This window comes from Petromyzon marinus, chromosome 22 (genome assembly GCF_048934315.1).
Source record: "Petromyzon marinus isolate PM22_M1 ecotype Great Lakes invasive population chromosome 22, UKy_Petmar_22M1.pri1.0, whole genome shotgun sequence".
Lineage (NCBI taxonomy): Eukaryota > Metazoa > Chordata > Hyperoartia > Petromyzontiformes > Petromyzontidae > Petromyzon > Petromyzon marinus.
In genome coordinates, this window is record NC_133688.1 from 4,020,670 (window position 1) to 4,045,142 (window position 24,473).

Here is a 24,473-nt window from a genome sequence, read left to right on the forward strand (position 1 = left end):
TCGCCATATATTACACCGTATAGGTAACTAGATTGGGCGAGGGATGGTCTTTTTTGTTGAACAATCAATAAAGCTACGGTGTTGTACTGTGCCCGTATCCGTGTACGGTACTGTGCACTAAAGGAAGAAAAATGGAGCGGCTGAACCTCACTGCCTCCTTACCGGAGGCTGTAAACATCAAGTGACCTGAAAACTGCGATGGGACGTGAAAGACAACATGGAGAGACAAGAGGGCGCCACGTGTGTTCTTCCATGGCAGCAGCAGCATCATCGCAGGCAATGAGGTTCAAATGGGCACAGGAACTTTGAGGTGGACCCACGAGTGTTTGAGCCACAGCGGCGTGCAATCGGCGACCTCTATACGCTTGGCGCAATCCGCACCGTCATTTCACGGAGCCCTTGTCCACTCGACGAGTGCGACGACGCCGTCCCACCGTCATTCGGCGCCTCGTGGTGACATCACAACAGCAAAGCGACAGGTGTTGTTTATTCATTTCTTGAGGCAATTCGAGGGCCCGGTTACATCGCGTTGTGATACACGCACACACCGTCAACATATACTACACCGGTTATAAAAAAAAAGCAGGGGATAGAAAGGTGGGGGAGCGGACCCGACCACAGGTATTGTTTAAAAGACGTCAAGCGGACCGGGGGTTTTAAATGCAAGTCCATGCGGACACCAACATCCGAACGATTGTACCAATAAATCCTGAACCTTCTGGAAGATTTCAGCTCCCGCTGGTTTGGATCAGGGTGATGTTGGGGCAAATTCCATTAATTGGGAAAGGTGGCAATCTTGTGGGAATGTCCTCGCCAGAGAAGAAACTTGTCGCTTCCATGTTTTATTTTCATCCGACGTCCCATTAGCGAGATCCAGAGCGTGACGGACTCATATGGAGTCGGCCTCCTGTAATTTTTCTGGTCTCATTCTCACCACAGGTGAAGGCAGAGCCACACATCAACGTGCCAATGGGGCCACGGTTGAAGTGGTGGGGCCACGGTTGAAGTGGCGGTGGCCACGGGTCATGTGGCCTCTATGTATTTTCCATGTTGAAGGCCGATTGCCCCAAACATTGCCCGTCATATGCAGTGTCACTGAATAACGTGTGAAACATACTGTAGCATATACAAAATTGTATTTTCTTCATACATTAAATACAATAAACACAATAAACATGAAATGCGTATAGGACATTTATAACTCTCTCAATGACCAAACTTGTATTTTATGAACACACTTATACGAGCAAAATATGACAAAAGTGTTCCAGATTTCAGTTTCAATTGAGACTGAAATCCGGAATCATTACCCCCTACTGACAGACTAATAATACCCGCTCGCAGGCCAAGTGCTGATTCACCTTGGGGCCTCGCCTGGTATAGAGGTCGTGGGTTAAATCCCGACGCCTGTATATCTGGAGTTTGCATGTTCTCCCCGTGACCGCGTGGATTTTTCTCTGGGTCCTTCGGTTTTTCCCTCCACATTTAGAAACATGCGTTTAAAAGTATTTGGCTGCTATATATTTCTGCGTGACAAGCCACTTAATAGCGCTTTCATTTGTGGCCCGGTCGTTCCTGAAAGAGAGCTATACAGCTGAGTGGGCCTTACCTGGTAAAATAAAGAGATTAGTTTTGTTAGTTTATTTTGTGCCACAGGGGGACAGCTACAGGGGGGGGGGTGCCCATTAAAATGGTCGAGATGAGATGCAACTTAAGGTGCTTGTGACTTCCCAAAAATATTATTTATGGCAGGTTTTCACATCTAAACATCCCGGGTGGCATTGAAGCCAAGAGCTCCCACCCTAGGCGAGTAGCTACGAGAGCGGTGCTGTGCACGGCGACACGCCACTTTCTCCATCTGCCTGACTTGGTATTTTCTTTTTTGTTACTTAAATAAATGTTAATGTTTCGTTTTGTGTACGCGTGTATGTACACCGTTTGGGGAGCGGTGGTGCAGCAGTTAGCGCACTACGAACTCAGCCATCTGAGTACGTGGTGTGGGGTGTGTATAACATCGCAAAACTGGGGAGGACAAAGGCATCCAGACGTGGGGCTGGCCACACAACCACTTCTGTGCCATGCCGGCCATCATAGGTGCTACCCGTTAACAGCACTTGCCCCAGCAATCTGTTAACGGCGATACGGAGTACCTTTGTCTTTTTGTGCAATTGTGTGCTTCTGTGTGCGACGCATGCGACGATGTGCATGTTTGTGTTTGATAAATGTACATCCGCAATGTGTGTGTGACGCGTATGATGCGCGTGTGTGACGACGGTTGGAACAGCGATTCACGCACTGCCCTATCCACGCGGCGACCTCTCCTCAACGTCTCGAGCCTCGGCGGAGAGCGCCGCGAGGTTCGACTCCAACTCCGGCTTTCCAGGGACAAACCCCCCCCCCCATGCCCCTCCCCCCAGGCCCATGGGGGGGGGGGGGAAGTCGCTCCCCTCCCTCACTCCACGCTCAGGAACTTCCTCTTCTTCGCCGTGTTCATGTACGGTCGCCAAGGCCACTCCACCTCGGCGGTGGCCGCGTTGTCCAGCGTGCCCAGTTTAATCTCATAGACTGCGCGACACACAAAAGCAAAGATCCCCCCCATGCAGCCTTTAACAGACGGCGTGGGAAAAGCGCTGTTCGTGTGTTAGCATGTAGGAAAGCCAGCACGGCACACCAAGGGGTGGGTGTGGGTGGCCAGCATTACGTCCGATCATCTTTGAATTTACACATCGCATCCGGGGTGGGGGAATGCGAGTCGGGTCACGGTACAGCGAATGCGACCAGAGCAGCGACCCCACCGACTCAAGTTCCGATCCACTCTACAAGTCACCCGCGGGCCACCTAGCCCGAGGCTAGACTCTTACATTCAGCCCATCATCCTCTCAGGGGTCGATAAAATGTACAACCACTTCGTAGGGAAGTCCACAAGGAATGTGGAATTTCCACCGCCTCTGCAGGGGTGTAAAGTGGAGACAAGTAACAATGTGTCAGGCAGACTTACGCTCCATCTCGAATCACGGTCCCACCTCCTTCAACTCGATGTCCTTGCCGTCGCGCTTGTAGACGTTGTGCCTGTTGGGAGGGGGGAAGGGGGGCACAGAAGTCACGGGAGGGGTCGCGGCAAGTCACACGGACGGCGCTGGACTCTCATTACGTGTCCTCGCAGACGTTTGCCAGTTAGAGGCCAGCGGCCACCCTGTTTAAAACTGCGGATGCATTAGCAAATGAACAACATTACGCGCCTTCAGCTTCAGAGATGGCGTTAAATAAAAACTCTGTGCTGTTGCTCGAAAACTAAAGCAAAACGAAACTATTTTTATTTTACCACTGAGCTATGTAGCTCTTTTTCACATAAAAATGTATAGCAGCAAAATACTCGAAATTCAAGTTTCTAAATGTGTAGGGAAAAACCCGGAGGACCCGGAGAAAAATCAAAGTGACCAGGAGGAGAACATGCAAACTCCGAATATACAGGCGGACACACAGCACCTGGCCCAAAAGTCTGCTCACTCTTTCCCATTCCGAGACATCTGCAAGTTGCCGGGTGGTAGGTGTCACGTTCACCGCTGAATCTCGGTACGCGCAAGCGGCTCGGCGTTAATTTTATTTATAGAGGCGTAGCGCTGCTGTTTTTAAAAGGCGCTGCCCTCACCGCAGAGAACCGTAGTGACACGACCGGCACTCTATGGAACAAAACTGTGCCACACGCCCTCCCGCATAGTCTTATGGGAGCAAAAGGTATGTCTTCAGGTCAGAAGACGTACTTGAGTTTTTCTTACGGTTCCGTTTCGACGACGTATATGTACATCATGGAAATGAGAAAGGGTTATAGCCTATACGAGGGATCTTTGTGCTTTGGGGATGGGGGAGGAAGATGTGGGTGAGACTGGCACGGTGCCCGCACGCACCGTCTTTCCGAGTCGCGACGTGAAGTTGTGCATCACGAGGTGTTGGAATGCCTCGGACATCATGTCCATGTCCGGATGTCGTGCCGCATCACCACGCTCGAGAGTGTCAAGTACACCGTGGCATCGTACCACGTGTCACATGAACAGCATGCCGGAAAGTTAGACACACCACAGGTGTCACACAGACTGTACTGGAGAGTTAAACAGACTGCCCTTCCATCTGCGGCATCATACCACATCACACCACATACACAGTTAAAACACCACAATTCCATGTCTGCAGCATCATACTACACACCGCACATCGTACGCACAGCTAAATACACCTCCATCCCCGTCTGTTGCACCGCATCACACACGTCACACCATGCATCACACCGGGGAGCGGGAGCGGAGTGGCTATCTCATTACACTACAAATCCGGTGACCTGACTTCGATTTCCGGTGTGTCCAAGCATCGACAGTGGGGAGACAAAAGGGGCCAGATGCGGTAATGACCACACCACCCACCCCGCCATGTGCCCTGCCGGCCTTCGTAGGTCGCTCGACAAACAGCATTTGCCCTGACAGCCTGTTAAAGGCTACACGGGGGAGCTTTGTCGACTGCGGTGCGTGCGCGTGCCTGGCATACCGCGGTGCTCATGCAGGACGATGAAGTCGTTGACGGCGTTGGCGCAGCACGCCCACACCAGCGCCTGCAGCTTGTGGCCTCCGTGGTTCATCGGCTGAGCGTTCGGCAGGATCAGCTTCATCTCCTGCGGTGGTGGTGGGAGGGTGGTGGTGGTGTGGTAACATGACAGCAAGCGGTCACACGCCGAGTCCGCTCTTCCCACCGGCGTCCGTCCCGGCCACGCTGCTTTCGCCCCCCCCACTTCCCCGCCCCCCCACTGTATCCGACTCGGGTTGTGTTGTTTGTTTTTTCCATTGCGGAAGCCGAGCCGAGCCGTGCCGGTATACGGGGTCGCCAAACCCCGTGTTGGCACAACTGGGATGCACCATTGGAAAAACTTTACTATTTTTATTTTACCAGGTAAGGCCCACTGAGCTATGCAGCTCTTTTCCAGAAGCGACCTGGCCACAAATCATAGCTCAACTAAGTGGCTTATCGCCATGTGGAAATTTATAGCAGCCAAATACTCTTAAACGGACGTTGATTCTAAATGCGGAGGGAAAAACCGGAGGACCTAGAGAGAAATCCACGCGACTCCTCGGAAAGAGGCACGCAACTCCAAATATACAGCAGGCATCAGGGTCAGGATTGAACCTGCGACCTCCTGTATACCAGGTGAGGGAGTTAACATCTCGCCACAGTGGCGCCCCCAATGGTACATCTTTCCGTGACCACCGACCGTGCGTAGTGCTACAGTAGATACATTTTCGATGAATGGAAGGGATCGGTCATCGCGAAAAGGCGGACTGAATCGCGAGGAATGAAGTTGACAAAAGCTGCATGCACCAAACCAAAGTGTCCAACGCTCCACCACTTACGACCCCCCCCCCCCCCCACACAGCCTCCACCTTTCATCAACAACCAGATTTCTTCTGGTTAACTCAACGGATGCGAGTTGTCTCACACTGCACAAGCCCGATGATTGGTCGACACGACTCGTGTGAGGTGCAAGGAACTGATTCTAAAGCCGATAGAGAACACGTGTGTGTGTGCGGTAATTTAGCAGTTAGCATGCTGCCCCACAAACCTAGTGACCCGAGGTTTATTTCCGTTCATGGCCAACACCAGTGGCGATTATCTGAACTGGTCCTGGGCCTCCCCTAGATCAACTCAGCCTCAAACGAGTACCTAGTGCGGTGTTTAAACATCATTACCAGAGAGATAAAGGTGGCCAGTTGTGGTGCTAGCCACCTACACCCTCGCAAACAGCACCTGTCCCAAAAACCTGTTAAGGCTATATGGGGGACCTCTGTCTTTGCGCGCTTGTACACATGCAATACACGAGGACCCACATTCCTCGTGTGACCCCAAACCCTGTAGCCCCTGTGACCCCGTGCCCGCACCTTGATGAACTGCTTGAGGAGGGAGCTGGGGTCGCGTGAGGTCGTCGCCATGATGTGTGGGTCCTTCACGCCGGCTCAGCGGTACTCGTCATCCATGTGGCTGCTCACTCCTACTGACACGGGGGGGGGGGGGGGTGGATAGAAAGAGGTGGTAGATGGGGCAGGGGGGACGGAGAGGGTAGGTTATCATTTGCCATACTTCACCGTGCAGGTGAGTGAAGGTGTGTGTGTGGGTGGATGGATGGAAGGAGCGACCAGGAATGGTTGAGAATATCACTCTGCAGTGATCGCGTTGATTTTGTGTAGCGAGCTGAGCAATAATGAGACCTGGATGAGTCCCAATTGCAAGAGTGGGTGGGTGATATGGCAGGTGAGTGGGTAAATTGAGTAAAATGATGAGTGAGTGAATGAGTGCGTCAGTGCATGTTAAACCTCTTTGTTACAGCACGTAGCCAACCGTGGTAATCGGAAGTGTGACAAACTAACCACAAAAAGTAGTTCTCAAGAAATGAGTTTGTCAATCTAGACGATGATTTAAAAGTGCAAAGCTCCAGTGGCTTCCTAATATTGTAAGGAAGACCGCTCCAGAAGGAAGACTGCTCCAGAAGCACACGTTATGTGGTGACCACGGCCTTCATTTGACATTCCACAAAAATTTACGCCAGCCATCACACACACACGGCCGACTCTTTTTCCACGTTCATGCCACGGGATTTTTCAAAGTCCACTTGGGAAGCAATCGCCGTGCAGTATTTACGGTCAACGCAACTGCGGCATTAAACCCATTAAACCGGTGGGGGGGGGGGGGGGGGGGGGGTTGAGGGCCCGCCATTCTCGAACCGCGAACCTCCGCGGCAAAACACGGTGCCACCGCTTGGCAGGAAGGACCGACGGCGAGCCGGGGATGCGCGCCGACTCGGCGTGTCTAGCGGGCGGAGACGCGCGACGCTTATCCCTCTGCCTCGGGAGTCTCGCGGGAAGGAAGAGAGAGAGAGATGCGAGGAGACGTGATGGTGAGGGATGTGAGATCACCCTCCCCTCCCTGGTCGAACTCCACGGCCTTTTGGAGTTCAAGCGCCTCCCACCGCAGGTCCGTAGGCAGCACCAGGTTTTCTTCGGTGACGACGTCAGGGGGACAGGGGGCAGTGGGTGGGGGGCGGGCAGGGGAGAATTAACAAGGAAGAAAAATCATGCGCACGCATGGATTCATTCGGAAACCCTTTCCAACGCGCGGTTGTCTTCTCGCCTGTATTGTCAGACCGTCTTGTCCCATCTTAGTCCGTCTTGCGTGTCTCATTGTCTCTAGATCCATCTCTAGTCTGTCTTGCGTGTCTCAACGTCTCTAGTCTGTCTCGCTGTCTCTCGTCTGTCTTGTCGTCGCGAGCCCATCTCTAGATCCGTCTCGCCGCCCGTTACCATCGAGCGCCCTCTTGAGCTGCGCCTTCTCCTCTACGAGGAACTTCTTGGCCTCCTGCGCCTTGCGGTAGAGGTACTCGCCGTGCAGTTGCGCCTCCTCAGCTGCACCACCAAACAAAGACAAAGATCCCCCATGTAGCCTTCGACAGGACTGTCGGGTGCAAGTGCTGTTAACGAGCAGCACCTTTGATACACGAAGGGGGGTAGGTGGCCAGCACCACATCCGGCCGCCTTAATTTCCCCAGTGGCGATGTTTACACAACGCACCAGGTACTCATTTGAGGCTGAGTTGACCAAGGGGAGGCCCAGGAACGGAATCGTCACCAGTGTTGGCCGTGAGCGGGAATTGAACTCGGGTCGCTGGGTTAGTAGTGCAGCGTAGTGCTAATCGCGAGACGACCATAAACAACAACCGCCATTCGCCACGAAGTGGTGGAGATGTCACCACGGCGCTCGTGCCAGGCTACGTGCAGGTTAAGGCCACATGAAGCGTCGAACGCCCGCTGGCAGCAGGAGGTCACAGACAGACAGACCCAGGTTGCCATTGGTTGCTTGACTGAGATGACTGGCCGATGCACCACCTGTGCCCCCTACTGTGCTACACTACCGCTCCAACCTACACAAACTCTCTTGGGCTATACTCTTTGGTTCTTTCGGTAAAGTCACATAGGCATAAAATATAAAATAAATTAAATCACGACGTTTCGGGCACAACACAAGCGTCCATCATCAGGTGGGACAAACCACAGCAAGAAACAATTGCCGACGTGGGCAAAAGAGCTGCTGTAAACAAGAGACTATATAGGTAAGAGAAGGGGGGAGGATCAGGGAGGAGAGATAGAGAGGGGGGGTATGAGGGGAGTGCTGAAGAGAGCGGGGCTGGGAGTGGGAAGCTTAAGAAATTAGAGATGCGGAAAGTTAAGGCAACACCATAAAGCAGTTAAGGGTTTACCTGGTTAATAACATTCTTCCAATGATTACTCAATTTGTATCCATCTTCTCGGTTGAAGTTATGTCTGTGTTTATATATCTGGATGGCTTGATGAACAAACCTTTGATGGTAGCCCGAAGGTTTGCAGAGCGGCACCACGATACTCCTAGCGACGTCGTTGATTAATGTCTGTAATTAATATCGATGGTGAATCTCTGTAATTAATATCGATGATTCGATTCCACGAGAACAGATTCCACAAGAATCGATTCCACAACTATTTTAGTAAAGCGAAGTACGCGATTCGATTCAAACGTGTTCGTTCCGGTCTCATCAGAATCGGTATTGATTCTGTGCTGGAGGAATCCAATGAGCTATAAAGCTCTTTGATCAAAGATGTGCCAGTAGGGGGCACGGGGTCATAACGTCACAACAAACAATACAAAAACGATAGGAGTGCAAAGGGAATGGTAGCAAACCACTAAAAATAGATGAAATAAACCATATAAGTTCATACTCTTTGGTTCTTTCGGTAAGAAGTCTCGCTCTCCGTTCCACCCACTACAACTGGCGTCAGAAGTAGCCAAATAGTAAGATGAATCGCTATAATGGAGACGCGAAGAAAAACTCGTACCAGGGCTCCAGTGGAAGAGGAGGACGACTCAACACCACTGGGGTTGGCAGCCCCGGAAGGGGGAGGAGAAGCGACGACGGCCGAGCTGCTCACTGCCCGGCCGCCCGGCGGCTCACCACCGTCGGAGAGGGCGCTTCAGGTGGCTCACTCCCGCCTCGCCCAACTCCTGCACGCGGCGGCATCCATCCTCGACGAAATACATCGCGGGTTATAACCACAACAAATATAATCACAATCACTGCGACCATAATCGCCGTAACCACAAATATAATCATAATCACCAGCTACATAGCCACAAGTATAAACACTACTGCCACAAATATAACCATAACCACCACAACCATAACAACCAACATAACCACCACAACAACCACAATGATGCTGATACACTCTCACACCATGTGGGTCCCCTTGTCTCCTTGTGTCTCCCTGTGGGTGAGTGGATGGGTTGGCGAGAGAGTCGGTGGGTTGGCAAGAGAGTCGGTGGGTTGGTGAGAGAGTGGGTGGGTGGCAGAGTGAGTGACCGGTGGCAGAGTGAGTGACCGGTGGCAGTGGGTGACCGGTGACTAAGTGGGTGGGTGGCAGTGGGTGACCGGTGACCAAGTGGGTGGGTGGCAGTGGGTGACCGGTGACGAAGTGGGTGAGAGAGTGGGTGGCCGAGTGGGTGGCTGAGTGAATTGGTGAGTGGATGAGTGCCAGAGTGGGTGGGTGAATGGCTGAGTGGGTGGGTGAGAATCAGTATGTTTTTGCTGGAGGAATCCGATGAGCTATGAAGCTCTTTTTCATAGATGCCCAGAGAGTGGCTGAGTGGGTGGCTGAGTGAGTGTCGGTGGGTGTGAGTGGGAATGAAATCTAACCTGCACCTCTGCATTGCAAATCCAGCGAGCTAACGCCCTGCGTGTGGTGGGGTAAAGTGTGGGCATGGCCACTTTGCTCCAACACGTCCGGACCAGCGTGGAAGAGTAGACCAAATACCTCTATATAGCGGCCTCTAGTGGATGCCTTTTCCAGCAGCAGGCGATTCGCATCCACAACAAACCCGTCCCTCCAGGGATAAAAACACACGGCAGTCTGGGAGTGCCTCTCATCAGCTATGGCTCAACACGAGGGCCACTCTGGGGCCGGTTTCCACCGTCAGCGCCTCATCAGCAGCAGCAGCAGGGCCGGGCTCTGCTTGAAGCAGCGCCGTGAACTCAGCAGGCGTCTAGGACGTGACGGCTGTGGGCCAGGCGCCTCCTCCTCTGTCTCCCCCCACCACCGCCGCCACTGCTGATGTGTGCACACCGCGCGAGGTTCTCACCTTCAGGCTGAGTCGACGTAGAGGAGGCCCAGCGAGCCGCCGCTTCAGAAGCTTTCGCGAGCCACTGACGGTGGCCGTGAGCGGGAAACCAAATCAGCCGCTCGCCACCCACAATCCACAGCGCGCGCCGCCTCCACTCGCCCCCTGCCTGACTGTAAGTAGCAGCGGGGGGAGGGGGGTGGGCAATGGGGGCGTGAGGGGGGGGGGTTTGAGGGGGAGCATGGGCGGGGGTTGCCAGGGGGGGCAAGGGGTGTCGCGAGGGGGGGGATGCTTGGGGGGGGGGTTGTGAAGGGGGAGGGGCAGGGGGGGAAAGAGGGAGCATGGGGGAGGAGCTTAGGTGAGGGGGAGGAGCTAATGGCTATTACACCACGCCGCGTCTCGCGCCACGTGCTTCCCCTGGCAGTTTGGCCGTTAGGCGTGGAACCGAGCTGTGGGTGAGTGGTGGCGGTGGTGGTGTGAGTCTTTCTATGTGAGTCTGTGTGTGAGTCTCTCTAAGTGAGTCTCTGTGTGAGTCTCTCTGTGTGAGTCTGTGTACGTGTGTGTGGGTCTGTGTGAGTCTGTGTGTAGCAGTGACCCGGTCTCAAATGAGTACCTGGTGCGATGCGTAAACATCGCCACTGGGGAGACAAAGGCGGTCGGGCGTGGTGCTAACCACCCACCCCTTCGTTTACCGTGCCGGCCTTCATATGTACTGCTTGCTAACAGCACTTGCCCCTACAGCCTGTTAAGGCTCTATGAGGATCGTTGTCTTTGGTGTCCTGTATTAGCAGGAGGAGGAGTGGTGGTGTTAATGTTGGTGGTATTAGTGGTGGTGGTGTTAGTGATGGTGGTGTTAGTGGTGGTGTTTGTGGTCTTAATAATGGTGGTGTTGGTGTTAGTGATGGTGGTGTTAGTGGTGGTGGTTGTTCGAGGTATTGTTGCTGGTGTTAGTGATGGTGGTGTTGGTGGTATTAGTGGTGGTCGTGTTAGTGATGGTGGTATTATTGGTGGTATTATTGGTGGTAGTGTTAGTGGTGGTGGTGTTAGTGGTAGTGGTGTTGGTGGTGGTGGAGTTGATGTTGGTGGTGGTGTTTTTAGGGTTCGTAGTGTTAGTGGTGGTGTTAGGAGTGGTGTTAGTGCTGGTGTTAGTTGTGGTGTTAGTTGAGGGGAGCGGTAGTGTAGCGGTTAACGTGCTGCGCTACAAACCTGGCGACCCGGGTTCGATTTCCGCTCACGGCCAACACCAGCAACGATTATCTGAACCGGTCCTGGGCCTCCCCTAGGTAGACTCAGCCTCAAATGAATACCTGGTACGATGTGTAAACATCGCCGCTAGGGAGACAAAGGCGGCCAGGCGTGGTGTTAGCCACCCACCCCCTCGTGTGCCATGCCGACCTTTATAGGTGCTCGCTAGCAGAAATTGCCCCTACAGTATATTCAGGCTATACGGGGGATCTGTCTTTGTTAGTGGTGGTGGTGTTAGCAGTGGTGTTAGTGGTGGTGCTAGTGGTGGTGTTTGTCGCGGTGTTGCTGGTGTCCGAACAAAGGAGCGACGCTCACAACAACGACCTTTGACCTGGGCGGCTGAAATGTAGCACGTTGGCACAGTCATCTCAGTCAGTCAACTCTTGGCACCTGGGTCTGACCTGTGACCTGTCAGTGAGCCTTCAGCATTTCACGTGGTCTCAAAGTGCACCTGGCCTGGCATTTGCTGCTGCTTAGTGGCAAATGGCGGTCTTTGTTGTTTTTGTTGTGTTTCGTGTTGTGGGTGAGTGGTGAGGTTGTGAGTCTGTGATGATGATGTGAGTCCGTGTTGATGATGAGAGTCCGCATTGTGACATGACGCGTGTTTAGACATGAGTATTGTCGCACACCATCGGTTTTGTGTGACCCTCACCTGCGTCTCCCGCTCTCCACGCAGAGACCCGGACCGTGCGAGAAACGCAGTGAGCTCTGAGCACCCTACTCTGCAAGTTGCTGCCATGGAGGTACGTGTGGCTCTTCAACTCGTGTGGTAAAATATGGGTGGACGTGTGTTTTCCCCTCGACTTGTGCCTACCTGTCACCTACCTGTATACCTGGATGTGCTTCTCCTTGTCCGCCTGAGTATGTGTATGTCTATCAGAGTGTGTCTCCGAGATCCTGTTGGTGTGCCTGCCTGTCTACGCGTGAGCATTTACAGCACTATTATCTATCCACTGATGAATGAGAATGCCTTCCTCCCTGAGACCTTGCTACCCCTCAAATGCTGTGATGGAATAATCCGCCAAGCGCCGATTTTGTCGCACCATCTCTCTGGTGGCTCTCCTCTCCGATGTGTTTCCTTCCTTGGCTGCCGCTCCATTATTATTCTTCACTATCAGCCATTGTTGTCCCTCCTTGCCATGGCTCGTCATGCCCGATCCCCAATCACTCTTTAACAATTTGAACAATCCCTGCGTGTGACCTCAAAATCCACGCATCTTTCATTGTTAATCCAAGCATGGCATCTGATATTGGCCAAATATTCCAATGCTGAGAAACGACAACATCTCGGCAGGACCCTCCTGAATGTGGAGCCCAGGATCTCAGAGATGCTGGCTCAGTGCTCGCCTTCTGCACTTGCTCCAACATCTTAATCAAGCCTATGTGGTGGACCTTTGTCTTTGTGTGTGTGTAGATGAGCCGAGCTGGAGAGGCTCGGAGTAACGACACGTCTTGCACCACGTGGAGTGCGCTGTCCTCAGACGGCACCGGCTCCATCTGTAGCAAATCGCCGAAAGGTAAGAACAGTAATGAGGGACGTCACAGTGGCCACGGTAAATAGTGGGACATCATGATGGCCATGTTGCATGGGGGACGTCACAGTGCCTTTGGTGTATGAGAGATTTTATGGTGATTGTATGGGTGATATCAAGATAGCAATGCTACATGGGGGACTTAATGGTAATCATGTTTTGATTTAAAGCTTTCGTGGCTGCAGGGATTCATATTCTTGGTTCTTTCGGTAAAATCACGTAGAAGGGCAACAATAAAATTATAAAAATATAAAACAATAAAAATCTCACAACGTTTCGACTGCAACACAAGTAATCATCATCAGGTGTGAAAACCACAGCAAGAACCACAGCAAGAAAAATTGAAATTTTCTTGCTGTGGTTTTCACACCTAATGATGATTGCTTGTGTTGCAGTCGAAACGTCGTGAGAATTGTATTATTTTATTATTTTATTGTTTCCCTTCTACGTGACTTTACCGAAAGAACCAAGAATATGGTAATCATGTTGCATTAGAGACTGCATCATGGTTGCCATGTTACATGGGGGACTTCATGGTGGCCATGTTGCATGGGGATAATTATCTGTGCTCTGGCCTCAGTACTGAAACAACATCAAACGCTTTCAGAATTGCTTCTGCGGCCATCTTGAATGCTCTTCCAATATTAGGAAACCACTGAAGCTATCCGCGTTTAAATCATCAAGTTTGACAACTAATATCTATACTCATTCGCTCTTTCGGTAATGTCACCTAGGTAGAAATAAAATAAAACAAATCACGACGTTTCTATCGCAACACAATCAATCTTCATCAGGTGGAACAACCACAGCAATAATAAAATGCTGAAGTAGGTGAGAGAGCTGTTGTGGCAAGAGGTTATTGGTAAGAAAGGGGGGAGGAGCAAGGGGGGGAGAGAGAGGGGAGCTGCGTGAGCGCTAGGGGGAGAAGAAGTGAGGCTGGGGGGGGACGTAGGCGGAGGTAGAAGTGGTAAGCTGAGTATGGGACATGGTGGGAAAGTAAATCTGAAAAATCTACTAGTACCTGGCGCGTGTGATGGAAACAACCACAACCAGTTAAGGCTTTACCTAGTTAATAACATCCATCGAATGATTGCTCAATTTGTATCCATCTTCTCGGTTGAAGTTATGTCCATGTTTGTATATCTGGATGGCTTCATGAAAAAACCTTTGATAGTTACCTGAAGGTTTGCAGAATACCTTGGTCTCGGAAAAAAAACAATATCACGCGAGCCCACAGCGTTATAACAATGGTCAGACACGGCAGAGGTATTGGTTCTGCGATGTTTCAGATCTGCCTTGTGTTCGCTAACACGGTCCGCGACATGTCAATTCGTTTTCCCAATGTAACTGCTACCGCAGGTACAACTCAGTTTGTCGACTCCAGGATATTGCATGTCAGGATGGGATTAGATCACAGATTTTGTGTACTGTATTGAATCGGACTTGGATCTTGTGTTTGTTTAAGATTTTGGAAATATTTTTGGTAACACCTGCTATGTATGGTAAAGTGATGGTCTTGATAGGCGTCTCAGTGGATTGTTTCTACATGGTTGGAGAAACAGCTTTGCGAATAATGCTGTCCCAGTACCCATTCATCTTAAGAGTCTGGTGTACGTGTTCCAGTTCACTGGCTTGGTGGTGTTGGTTGCAAATGCAGTGGCCCTATGGTGTAGTGGTTTGATGAGGGAATTCTTCTGCGCCGGATGGTGGTGGGAATTAGGTTTTAGATAGGTCTCTTCTCAAACAAAACATCCAGGAATTAGTAGCTTACCATCATTCTCCACTTCCATGGTGAATTTGATGGATGGGTGTATGGAATTTATGTTGTTGAGAAATTGATTCAATGTTGGCAGGCCATGTGGCCAAATGACGAAAGTGTGATCTACGTATCTCTTCCACAAGGAAGGACGTTGGGTGCATGTCTGGATGACATCAGTTTCAAATTTCTCCATGAAAACATTCGCTATCACTGGTGATAAGGGGGGACCCATGTGGGTACCTTCATTTTGTTTGTAGAAAGTACCATTCCTGGTGAAGTAAGTGCTGGTTCAGCGTTTCTACTGCTGCATGCATTTTTTTTCCGCCTGAGGACGACCGCTTGTGTTGCGATCGAAACGTCGTCATTTATTTTATTTTATCCATATGTGACTTTACCGAAAAAAACAAAGAGGAAGTGTTAGTAAGGCAGTTCCTAACCAAAGTTGGTACATCAGCATTCAGTCCATGTTGGACCAAGTCTTCAATTATTGCTAAGGTGTCAGGTACAGGAACCTTGGTGAACAGAAAGACTACATCAAAGCTGACGAGCAAATCATCTGGGGACAGTGAAATGCCTTTGATTAGAGAGATAAAGTGAGCTGAGTTTCATACTGCTGAGGTAGTCTTGCCCGTGAATGGAAGCAAGGTCTCAGACAGAAATTGGGCCAGTTTGTAGGGAGGTGAGTTGATAGTGGAAACGATGGGTCGAAGTGGAGTATCTTCTTTATGGATTTTTGGAAGACCATATAATCTGGGTGGTCTATTAGCAGAAGGTTTTAGGGAGAACTGCTTGAATGGTTCGATTAGAGAAGTCGAATTGGTAATGATATTGTTTGTTTTTAAAGCCAGGCAGTTGGTCGGATCTTTGTTGATTTTGGTGTAATTGCTATCATTAAGAAGGTCCTGGATTATGTTGCTGAATGTGGTTTTATCCATGATGACAGTAGCATTGCCCTTGTCGGCTGAGAGGATGACTTTGTCCTCTCTATTTTTTAATTTGGTGAGTTCAGAGCGCTCGTCCTTGCTGATGTTATTAATAGGATTCTTAGCATTTTTAAAGATGGTGGCAATTTTAAATCTTGCCACGTCTGTCGGGATGTGTCCCAAGCCTTTGAGGGCTACATCTACCTGGGTTTTTATATCATCCACTGGGATGTGTTTGAGGGTGACAGCAAAATTCAGCCCTCTAGCTAGTACCGATTTTAGGCTATCGGAGATTGTGCTGTTACTCTGATTAATAGCAGTCTTTTTTATGTGTGGATCTGGTTTCTTTTTTGACAAGTTATTGAATTTAGCAATAAGGTTAACCTTGCATTTGGAAGACATTGTTGTGGCAGAAGAAGCAGTCATGTTATCTACAAGGTTCCAATCAGATGCGGACATTTTATCTGTTAATGTTAAGTGTGATTGTAGGAGACATTTGTCTAAATTATCAAGTTCAAGCCGGAGTAGTCTTATCCTCTCTGAGATTAGAGAAAGGCTAGCTCTGAATAAGATCCGTTTAGAGTTGGGTTAAGTGACAGAAGCAGATGTGAGTTTAAATGTGGTCGGTATTATCTTGTTGTCGCGGCATCTCTTCAGAAAGGTGAGTGACTCGATCATGTGAGCCTTCTTGTCTCGCAGTCTGTTAATGGTTCTAACAGATGTGTGGAACCTATTTGCGTGGTTAGTTTATTAACCTTCCCCCACACTGTTGATTAGCACCATTGGCTACATGCGGTGCAAAAGAATTTCAACATACATAGCTGGGATTGGCAAAAACATCCCAATCCTGAAATATTTACTCTATAAATTGCTCAAAAGTTTGGTTCACACACCTGTTGTTGTTATTCTCCTCGTGCCTACAGAAATCCTGGCTCACTTTGGCCCTCACTTGACCGACCGCGAAAAGCTGGAGCTCGCAGCCATGCAAGAAGTGTGGTACTTTGCGCTCGACAACAAACCCAAGGGATGCAACAGGCATGGATATGATGACGACGAACGTAATTACATTCTGGTGAGGCTCACCACAAAACTACAGCCTTGGGGGCGGTCACAGGGCCCAGAGATAGCGGGGTTTGTGGCTTCTTATTATTGCACCTGAATTACCAACCAGGGCACACACCAACGCGCTTCAAAATCAGAATGTTTAATCCCGAGTAAAGCCCTTTTAGATAAGAAGCAATTTTTCAAGGGAATCTTCGCCAGCAGACAGTATCAAAGCATTCGACAATTACACCCACTCACACACTTACTCACCCACCCCCAGACGCACTCACTTGCTGACTCACTCACTCATTCACCCACTCAATCACTCACCGACCCACTCGCCCACTCACCAATGCACTCACCCGCACACATCTGAATCAGAAGTTTATTTCCCGAGTAAAGCCCATTGAGCTCAGAAGCTCTTTTTAAGGGTGACTCAGCCAGCAGACATCTGAGCATTCCAAATTATGGTTAAAATAACTTCATAATTCCAAGCAAATGTTTTTGTTAAAATTACATTCTCACTTCTTAAACGTTGTGATTTTAACAATAGTCAGTTTAAATGATTGTACCTTTTGTTCAGTTCCGACATGATCACCTCCACTACCGCTATGAGGTGCTCAAGATGATTGGGGAAGGAGGTCAAGGCCAGGTGATCCAGTGCCTTGACCACAAGAGGAACACCCTGGTAGCTGTAAAGATCCTGGTGTCACCGTCGAGGTAAGACTTTAGAGACGTGTCATCACGAGGCCGACGTTGTTAAGTCCATTGCCGTGCAATGCGGTGGTGACACTCATGCTTCACAGCGAGAAGGGGGGCCTTGGTTCGGCTCCTGACTCGGGCACCATCGTGTGTGGAGTGTGTACCTTCTACCCCTGTTTTGCATCGGTTCCTTCTAGGTACTCTGGTTTTTCGTCTCTAGGCTCTAAGAAAAGCCGTCTCGGGTGTGGACCAATCAAATTCAAGGACAGTGCATATTATTATCAGAGTTGTCTCTTTTGTTTGCATTTTGACTGCTTGTGTTGTGGTTATTGCAAACATGATGCCTTGAATAAAGGTGTCAGTTTTTGTGCCAGTTAAAAGGGTAAAACCTATTACTATATCTTGTTACTGGCAAAGGAGGTCTCATAATGAGGCTATGCTGTCACATTACTTTTATCATTCCGAGTACTGTATCATACCGCTCAACAGTGCAGCTCAAAAAAGTATTTTGTTGTCGACTACTCACAAACCACGTTATGATGGGCTTATTCCGTGTTATAATGGGTGCGTATCTTGTTAGAATGTGCGTGTTCCATGTTGTAATGGTCGCGTTTCTTGTTACAACGGACACATTCTGCATTGTGTAAAAAGTGTTGAAGAACCACGTTATAACGAAAACGCGTTGTTTTAACGGGCGTTTGCATTTAGTTTTCCCGAATGACCAATCCGATTTGAATGGCTCTTCACCTTCAAATCCTATTGGGTACCCTACGCCAGCTCCTGTGCCCCGTATGGTACCAATGAGAGTCGAGAACGCTACTCTAGCTCACAATGCCGTTAGACCTGGTGAAAGTATATTTAATTATTAATTCTGAATAGCATTTGCCTCTGGGTGTCCCTTAAGCAAGTGTAAGTTATTAATTTGTGGACTTCCTCTGCGCAGCTCCAAGGAAGAAACATTGCAGAGGATGGAGCTCCAGATAGCTCTGGAACTTCAGAGTGAGGACAGCAATGAAGATTACAACGTCATCAAAGTCCTAAACAGCTTTGATTTCAGGGGACACCACTGCCTTGTCCTGGAGCTGTTGAAGTATGTACCGCGTGTTCCATCTCCCTCTCCCTCCGCTAATAGCGTGGTTAACTGATTAACTAAACAAACTTTTTTGTTTTCGTGGGAAAGTCCACTGACCTATTAGTTATTTTTTTGTAAGCGACCTGCCCACAAATGATAGCTTAACAAAGTAACTTATCACGTGGAAATGTATAGCAGCCAAATACTATGAATGCATGTCGATTCGAAATGTGGAGGGGAAAACCAGAGGACCTACAGAATAATCCACATGATCACAGGGAGAACATGCAAACTCCAAATGTACATGCGTCAGGTTCGGGATCAAACCCCACGACCTTACCAGGCGGAGTTGTTATCTTCTCCCCATGGATAACCCTCTACCACCTGGCAAAAATGCCAATGAAATCAAGTTGTCAAGTGGGCAAATGAGCCAACTAATTTGGTTCATCGACAAACCAACGACCTGAACCTACACTGAACTATGACTCTGAATATTGGTCGTGAACATGCACGAACAATATTAAGATTGTTGTTAGCAGAATCAGCACAGCATTTAAGGAGATGACACTGACACTGTGTTGCTGTTGTTTCTGCTTTTGTCTCTCTCACAGGGAGAGCCTTTATGATGTGATGAGAGAATCGGGGTTCCGGTTGGACATGGAAATGGTGAAAAGTTATACCAGGGGAATCCTCATGTTCCTGTCCCACATCTCTTCCAGGAACATAGTTCACGCGGACATCAAGCCAGTGAGTGGACACAGCATTCAGTATGATTTTGTTGCAGAGGCGTATTGTTAGTAGGGAATCGTTCCACGGAGAAAACCGGCCACATTAGTCACAAGGTCTATGCGTTCGCTGTTTCCATCTAACTGGAAGGAGGCAGGGTCATTGTACCCCTGGTGAAGATAATGCAGTATGAATTAAACTGTAGTGTAGAGTCGTGTCGGTATTGGGGACTCACCATAGACAAAACCGGCAACGTTGATCACAGCGTTGCCCCAGTCCTTTGGAGACAGAAACTGGAGCAAATAAAGACTATTTCCTAAGTGTGCCAAACGTGTATTTTGACCTGACAGCTGCCCGTTGTCGGCTTCCACACTGCGAATGGAAAACTTCCGAAGACAAACGCGCGGTGGATAGCGTCATGGAATACGCGAGCTCTCATGTGTAGCTTTTGGTCCGTAACCCGTTAAAGGGCACTCTTGCAGCTGTGAGCTCAATGCACTCTCCTGTCAGAGGAACCATGATCAGTTGTCAATAGAGCTGCCCTCCTTTACTTCGATGGTCCCTTAGAGTGCTTTGAACATGAGCCTCAAATCAAATCTCTTTTCTAGATGCAATTGAAAGGGGCAACCCCCAGTAATAGCTGTCAACAAACATCAAATGTTGCACTTGACTGACGCTCGTTGACGGCACTACGCCTCGTCTAGTTCCCCTGTTTAGCGTAGGTGGTGGTACGTGATCGTTCCACTGCTGGCTGAATGTTATCGGCATAACCTCTGCATTTGAATTCATTCTGCCCCTTCTCCTGCAGGAAAATGTTCTCATCAAGGACACCGTGACCGGCACTGTGAGGGTCACTGACTTTGGCACGAGCTTTTTTGTGGAAAGTCAACGTGAGTGACCTCTCCTGGGTGTGAGCGTCTGCGTGTGGGTGTTTGTCTGATTGTGTATATGTGTGAGTATCTGCGTGTCTGTACATGTGACTGTTCATGTGTGTGATGAAGATGCTGTTTAAGAAACAGTGAGTACACAAACACATATATGTGTTGTTCTTGTGATTGGTGTGCAGCTATGAATGTTGGTGGGACTCTGGAATACTCGGCTCCGGAGCTGCACTTGGGCTACAGCTTGACCTGTGGCGTAGACATGTGGGCGCTGGGTTGCACGGTGGCGGAGTTGGCGACGGGCAGGCAATTATTTCAGTCCGACAGTGACAAAGATTACCTCCCGCGCTGCATTGAGGTATTTCCCACTGGGCGTCCATCCGCTCGTGATGCCCCTCTCTTTCCTTGGAGTCGTGGGTTTTGGGGGTGGCAGGAGGGGAGGTGGCCACTTAGTGATCTGGCGAATAGCGGCCGTCGTATGTTGTGTATGAGTGTACACGTGTCCATCTTGTACGTGTGAGGGGAGCAGTAGTGTAGCGGTTAGCATGCTGCGCTCATGGCCCACACTAGTGATGATTATCTGAACCGGTCCTGGGCCTCCCTTAGTTAGACTCAGCCTTAAATGAGTACCTAGTGCAGTGTGTAAAATACCTGGGTCAATGTGGCCCACCACCCCCTGTCTCTGTGTGCCATAATGCTTGCCCTCAACAAGCGCTGCTGCTGTTGTTACGCTATACTAACAGCACTTGCCCCTACAGTCAGCCGAGGATACACGGGTGACCTTTGTCTTTGTCTCAACCATGTGCAGATTCTGGGAATGCCTCCACGATACATGGTGAATTCAGCTCCCGACAGAAGGCAGTTTTTTGGTGAGTTAAAGGGTGGTGCGAGTAACGGACCGGATTCAGTTTTAAGAAGAGGCCTGCGGCTGTTGTTATTTTTTTGGTGGGAGGGGGGGGGGAATGGCCTCTTTTTATTTTAAATTCCTTGGGTGAGTGGGTGGGTAAGTCGGTGTGTGGGCAAGTAGGTTGTAGGGTAAGTGGGCGAATTGGTCAGTGGGTAAGCGGGTGGGCGGGTGAGTGGGAGGTGGTTCGGTGATTGGGTAGGTGAGTGAGTGATTGTGTAGGTGGAAGAGTGGGTGGGTGGGTGAGTAGGTTGATGGATGGGTCGGTAAGTGGGTAAGTAGGTGACGTGGTGGTTGGTGACTGCATCTGTCCCGCTGTGCATGGCTCCCGCAGACCGTCAAGGGAAGATGTTGTGCCCAGGCAAGAAAAGGGTACCGGGGAGCTTCCCACTTGAAAGTGTGCTCAAAAGCCACGACCCGGCGTTTGTGGAATTCGTCAGCTTCTGTCTGCGGTAAGACACACCCACCACCCCCTCCCAATGAGGATCCCCCCCCCCTCCAATTGATCGGCGATCACTCTCCACCGATCGCCAGGAAAATGTGGAGCTGAGTGGGACTGCCGATGTGCAGTACCACCGGTGTCAAGATCGCCCTCTGTGGAGGATGGAGAGGTCCGTGCAAGACGCTGCTGGCCAATGCGATGCTCGGGGCATTTTTAGTCTACTGGGCATCAGAGGATTGCCACTGTTCCTGCTGCTTCCGCTGCTGCCGTGCATTCCTGACCTTGTAGGAGAAGGGAAGCAACTTCAATGCTCTCACCACGCTTCTCTCACTACGTGTGGCGCGTGTGTCTCCCACGCGTCTCTCAACAGATGGGTTCCGGATTCTCGTATGACGCCAGCGCAGGCGCTGGATCACAGCTGGCTCCGGACCGCGGCCACCAGCACCACCAGCAATGCCACCACCACTGCTACTCCTGGCCGTGTCCAGTGCTTTGGAGCTGCTGAACGACGGTAACCCACATTCTGCTGACCAATTTTCAAGGCAGTCCATAGAGAGGTGTGGGGCCCAGGGCAAGTCACAACTCCCACATGGAGAAAGTGGCCCAAGTATGGGCATCAAACCCAGGTCCCTCTTTGGCTGTGAGTTCCAGCCCTGCCGCCCACAAACTAACACACGGAGAGTTCAAATCTCACCTGTACATTCGGTTATATACGGATGTATTTTTATAATTGCTTTCTGGGTGAGGACAAATAATGAAGTGGCCATATCTTTGCCATGTAGGTAACCCTTCATCCACTGTGACATCGCCAGCTCCCCCCCTCCCCCCCGATGGTGGGGGAGGGGATGGCTGCGATCTCTGCTGCAGCAGTAAGTTGGAACAATGTCGTGCGCATATCTTCACAGAGCGGAGCCGGCGCTGCCCCCATTCTCTTTGCTCGCCTGGGCCTCTGATTGGAGGCTGAAGGTTGTGGAGGAAGAGGAAACCCAGGTGGAGGAGCTGGTGTTGCAGGAGGAAGAGACCCTGGTGGAGGAGCTGGTGGTGCAAGAGGAGGAGACTCTGGTGGAAGAGCTGGTGGTGCAGGAGGAGGAGACCTTGGTTGAGGAGCTGGTTTTGCAGGAGGAGGAGGCCTTGGTGGAGGAGCTGGTTTTGCAGGAGGAGGAGACCTTAGTGGAGGAGCTGGTTTTGCCAGAGGAGGAGACTCTGGTGGAGGAGCTGGTGGTGCAGGAGGAGGACACCCTGGTGGAGGAGATCGTTGTGGAAGAGATGGTGGTGGAGGAGAAGGAGAAAACAAGGAAAGAGGATCAAGTGATGGTGATGCAGGAGAAGAGGAAGCCAGGGGGCCTGGCCCGCATGGGGAGAGTCATCCGCTCACTCCTCCGACGCGTGCTGCTGTGTGGTGGCCGGTCCACCGCACAGTAGAGATGGAGGTGGTCGTTGATCGGTCTGATCCATGACCACTATCACCACACCTACCACACACACCCTGTACCCACCCACCCCGTGACACCCACTACACTCCACACACACCCTGCACCCACCCCGTGACACCCACCATCCACCACACTCCACACACACCCTGCACCCACGCCATGACATCCGCCACACTCCACACACACCCTGCACCTACCCACACTGTGACACCCACCACCCACCACACTCCACACACACCCTGCACCCACCCACCCCGTTACACCCACCATCCACCACACTCCACACACACACCCTGCACCCACCCACCCCGTGACACCCGCCACCCACCACACTCCACACACACACCCTGCACCCACCCACCCCGTGGCACCAACCACCCATCACACACCACACACACCCTGCACCCATCCACCCCGTGACACCCACCATCCACCACATTCCACACACACCCTGCACCCACCCACCCCGTGACACCCATCACCCACCACACACCCTGCACCCACCCACCCCGTGACACCCACCACACTCCACACACCCTGCACCCACCCACACCGTTACACCCACCACACACCACACTCCACACACCCTGCACCCACCCACCCCGTGACACCCACCACACTCCACACACCACACACCCTGCACCCACCCACCCCGTGACACCCGCCACCCACCACACTCCACACACACACCCTGCACCCACCCACCCCGTGGCACCAACCACCCATCACACACCACTCACACCCTGCACCCATCCACCCCGTGACACCCACCATCCACCACATTCCACACACACCCTGCACCCACCCACCCCGTGACACCCATCACCCACCACACACCCTGCACCCACCCACCCCGTGACACCCACCACACTCCACACACCCTGTACCCACCCACGCCGTGACACCCACCACACACCACACTCCAAACACCCTGCACCCACCCACCCCGTGACACCCACCACACTCCACACACCACACACCCTGCAACCACCCACCCCGTGACACCCACCACACACCACACACCCTGCACCCACCCACCCCCTTGACACCCACCACCCACCACAATCCACTCACACCCTGCACCCACCCACCCTGTGACACCCAACACACTCCACACACCCTGCACTCACCCACCCCATGACACCCACCACTCACCACACACCCTGCAACCACCCACCCCGTGGCACCCATCACCCACCACACACCCTGTACCCACCCACCCCATGACACCCACCACCCACCACACTCCACACACACCCTGCACCCACCCACCCCGTGACACCCATCACCCACCACATACCCTGCACCCACCCACCCCGTGACACGCACCACCCACCACACTCCACACACCCTGCACCCACTCACCCTGTGACACCAACCACACTCCACACACACCCTGCACCCACCCCGTGACACCCACCAGCCACCACACTCCACACACCCCCTGCACCCACCCACTCCGTGACACCCACCACCCACCACACTCCACACACACCCTGCACCCACCTACCCCGTGACAACCACCACACACCACACTCCACACAAAGGGTTAAGGGTTTTGAGGGTTACGTGTTTAAAGGATTAGGGGTGGAGAGATCTAGGGGTTTATAGAATTATGGTTTTAACAGTAAA

The 24,473-nt window shown here is 51.3% G+C and overlaps 1 long non-coding RNA gene across 1 annotated transcript; it reads right to left on the reverse strand.

The window, feature by feature from the left end:
* Positions 1-1,119: 1,119 nt before the first annotated feature.
* LOC142925620 (uncharacterized) lies at positions 1,120-4,740 on the reverse strand. Its single transcript, XR_012942563.1, has 2 exons — positions 4,537-4,740; positions 1,120-4,001 (listed from the first exon to the last, which is right to left on the reverse strand). It is a non-coding gene; the product is annotated as an uncharacterized LOC142925620 (long non-coding RNA).
* Positions 4,741-24,473: the final 19,733 nt, after the last annotated feature.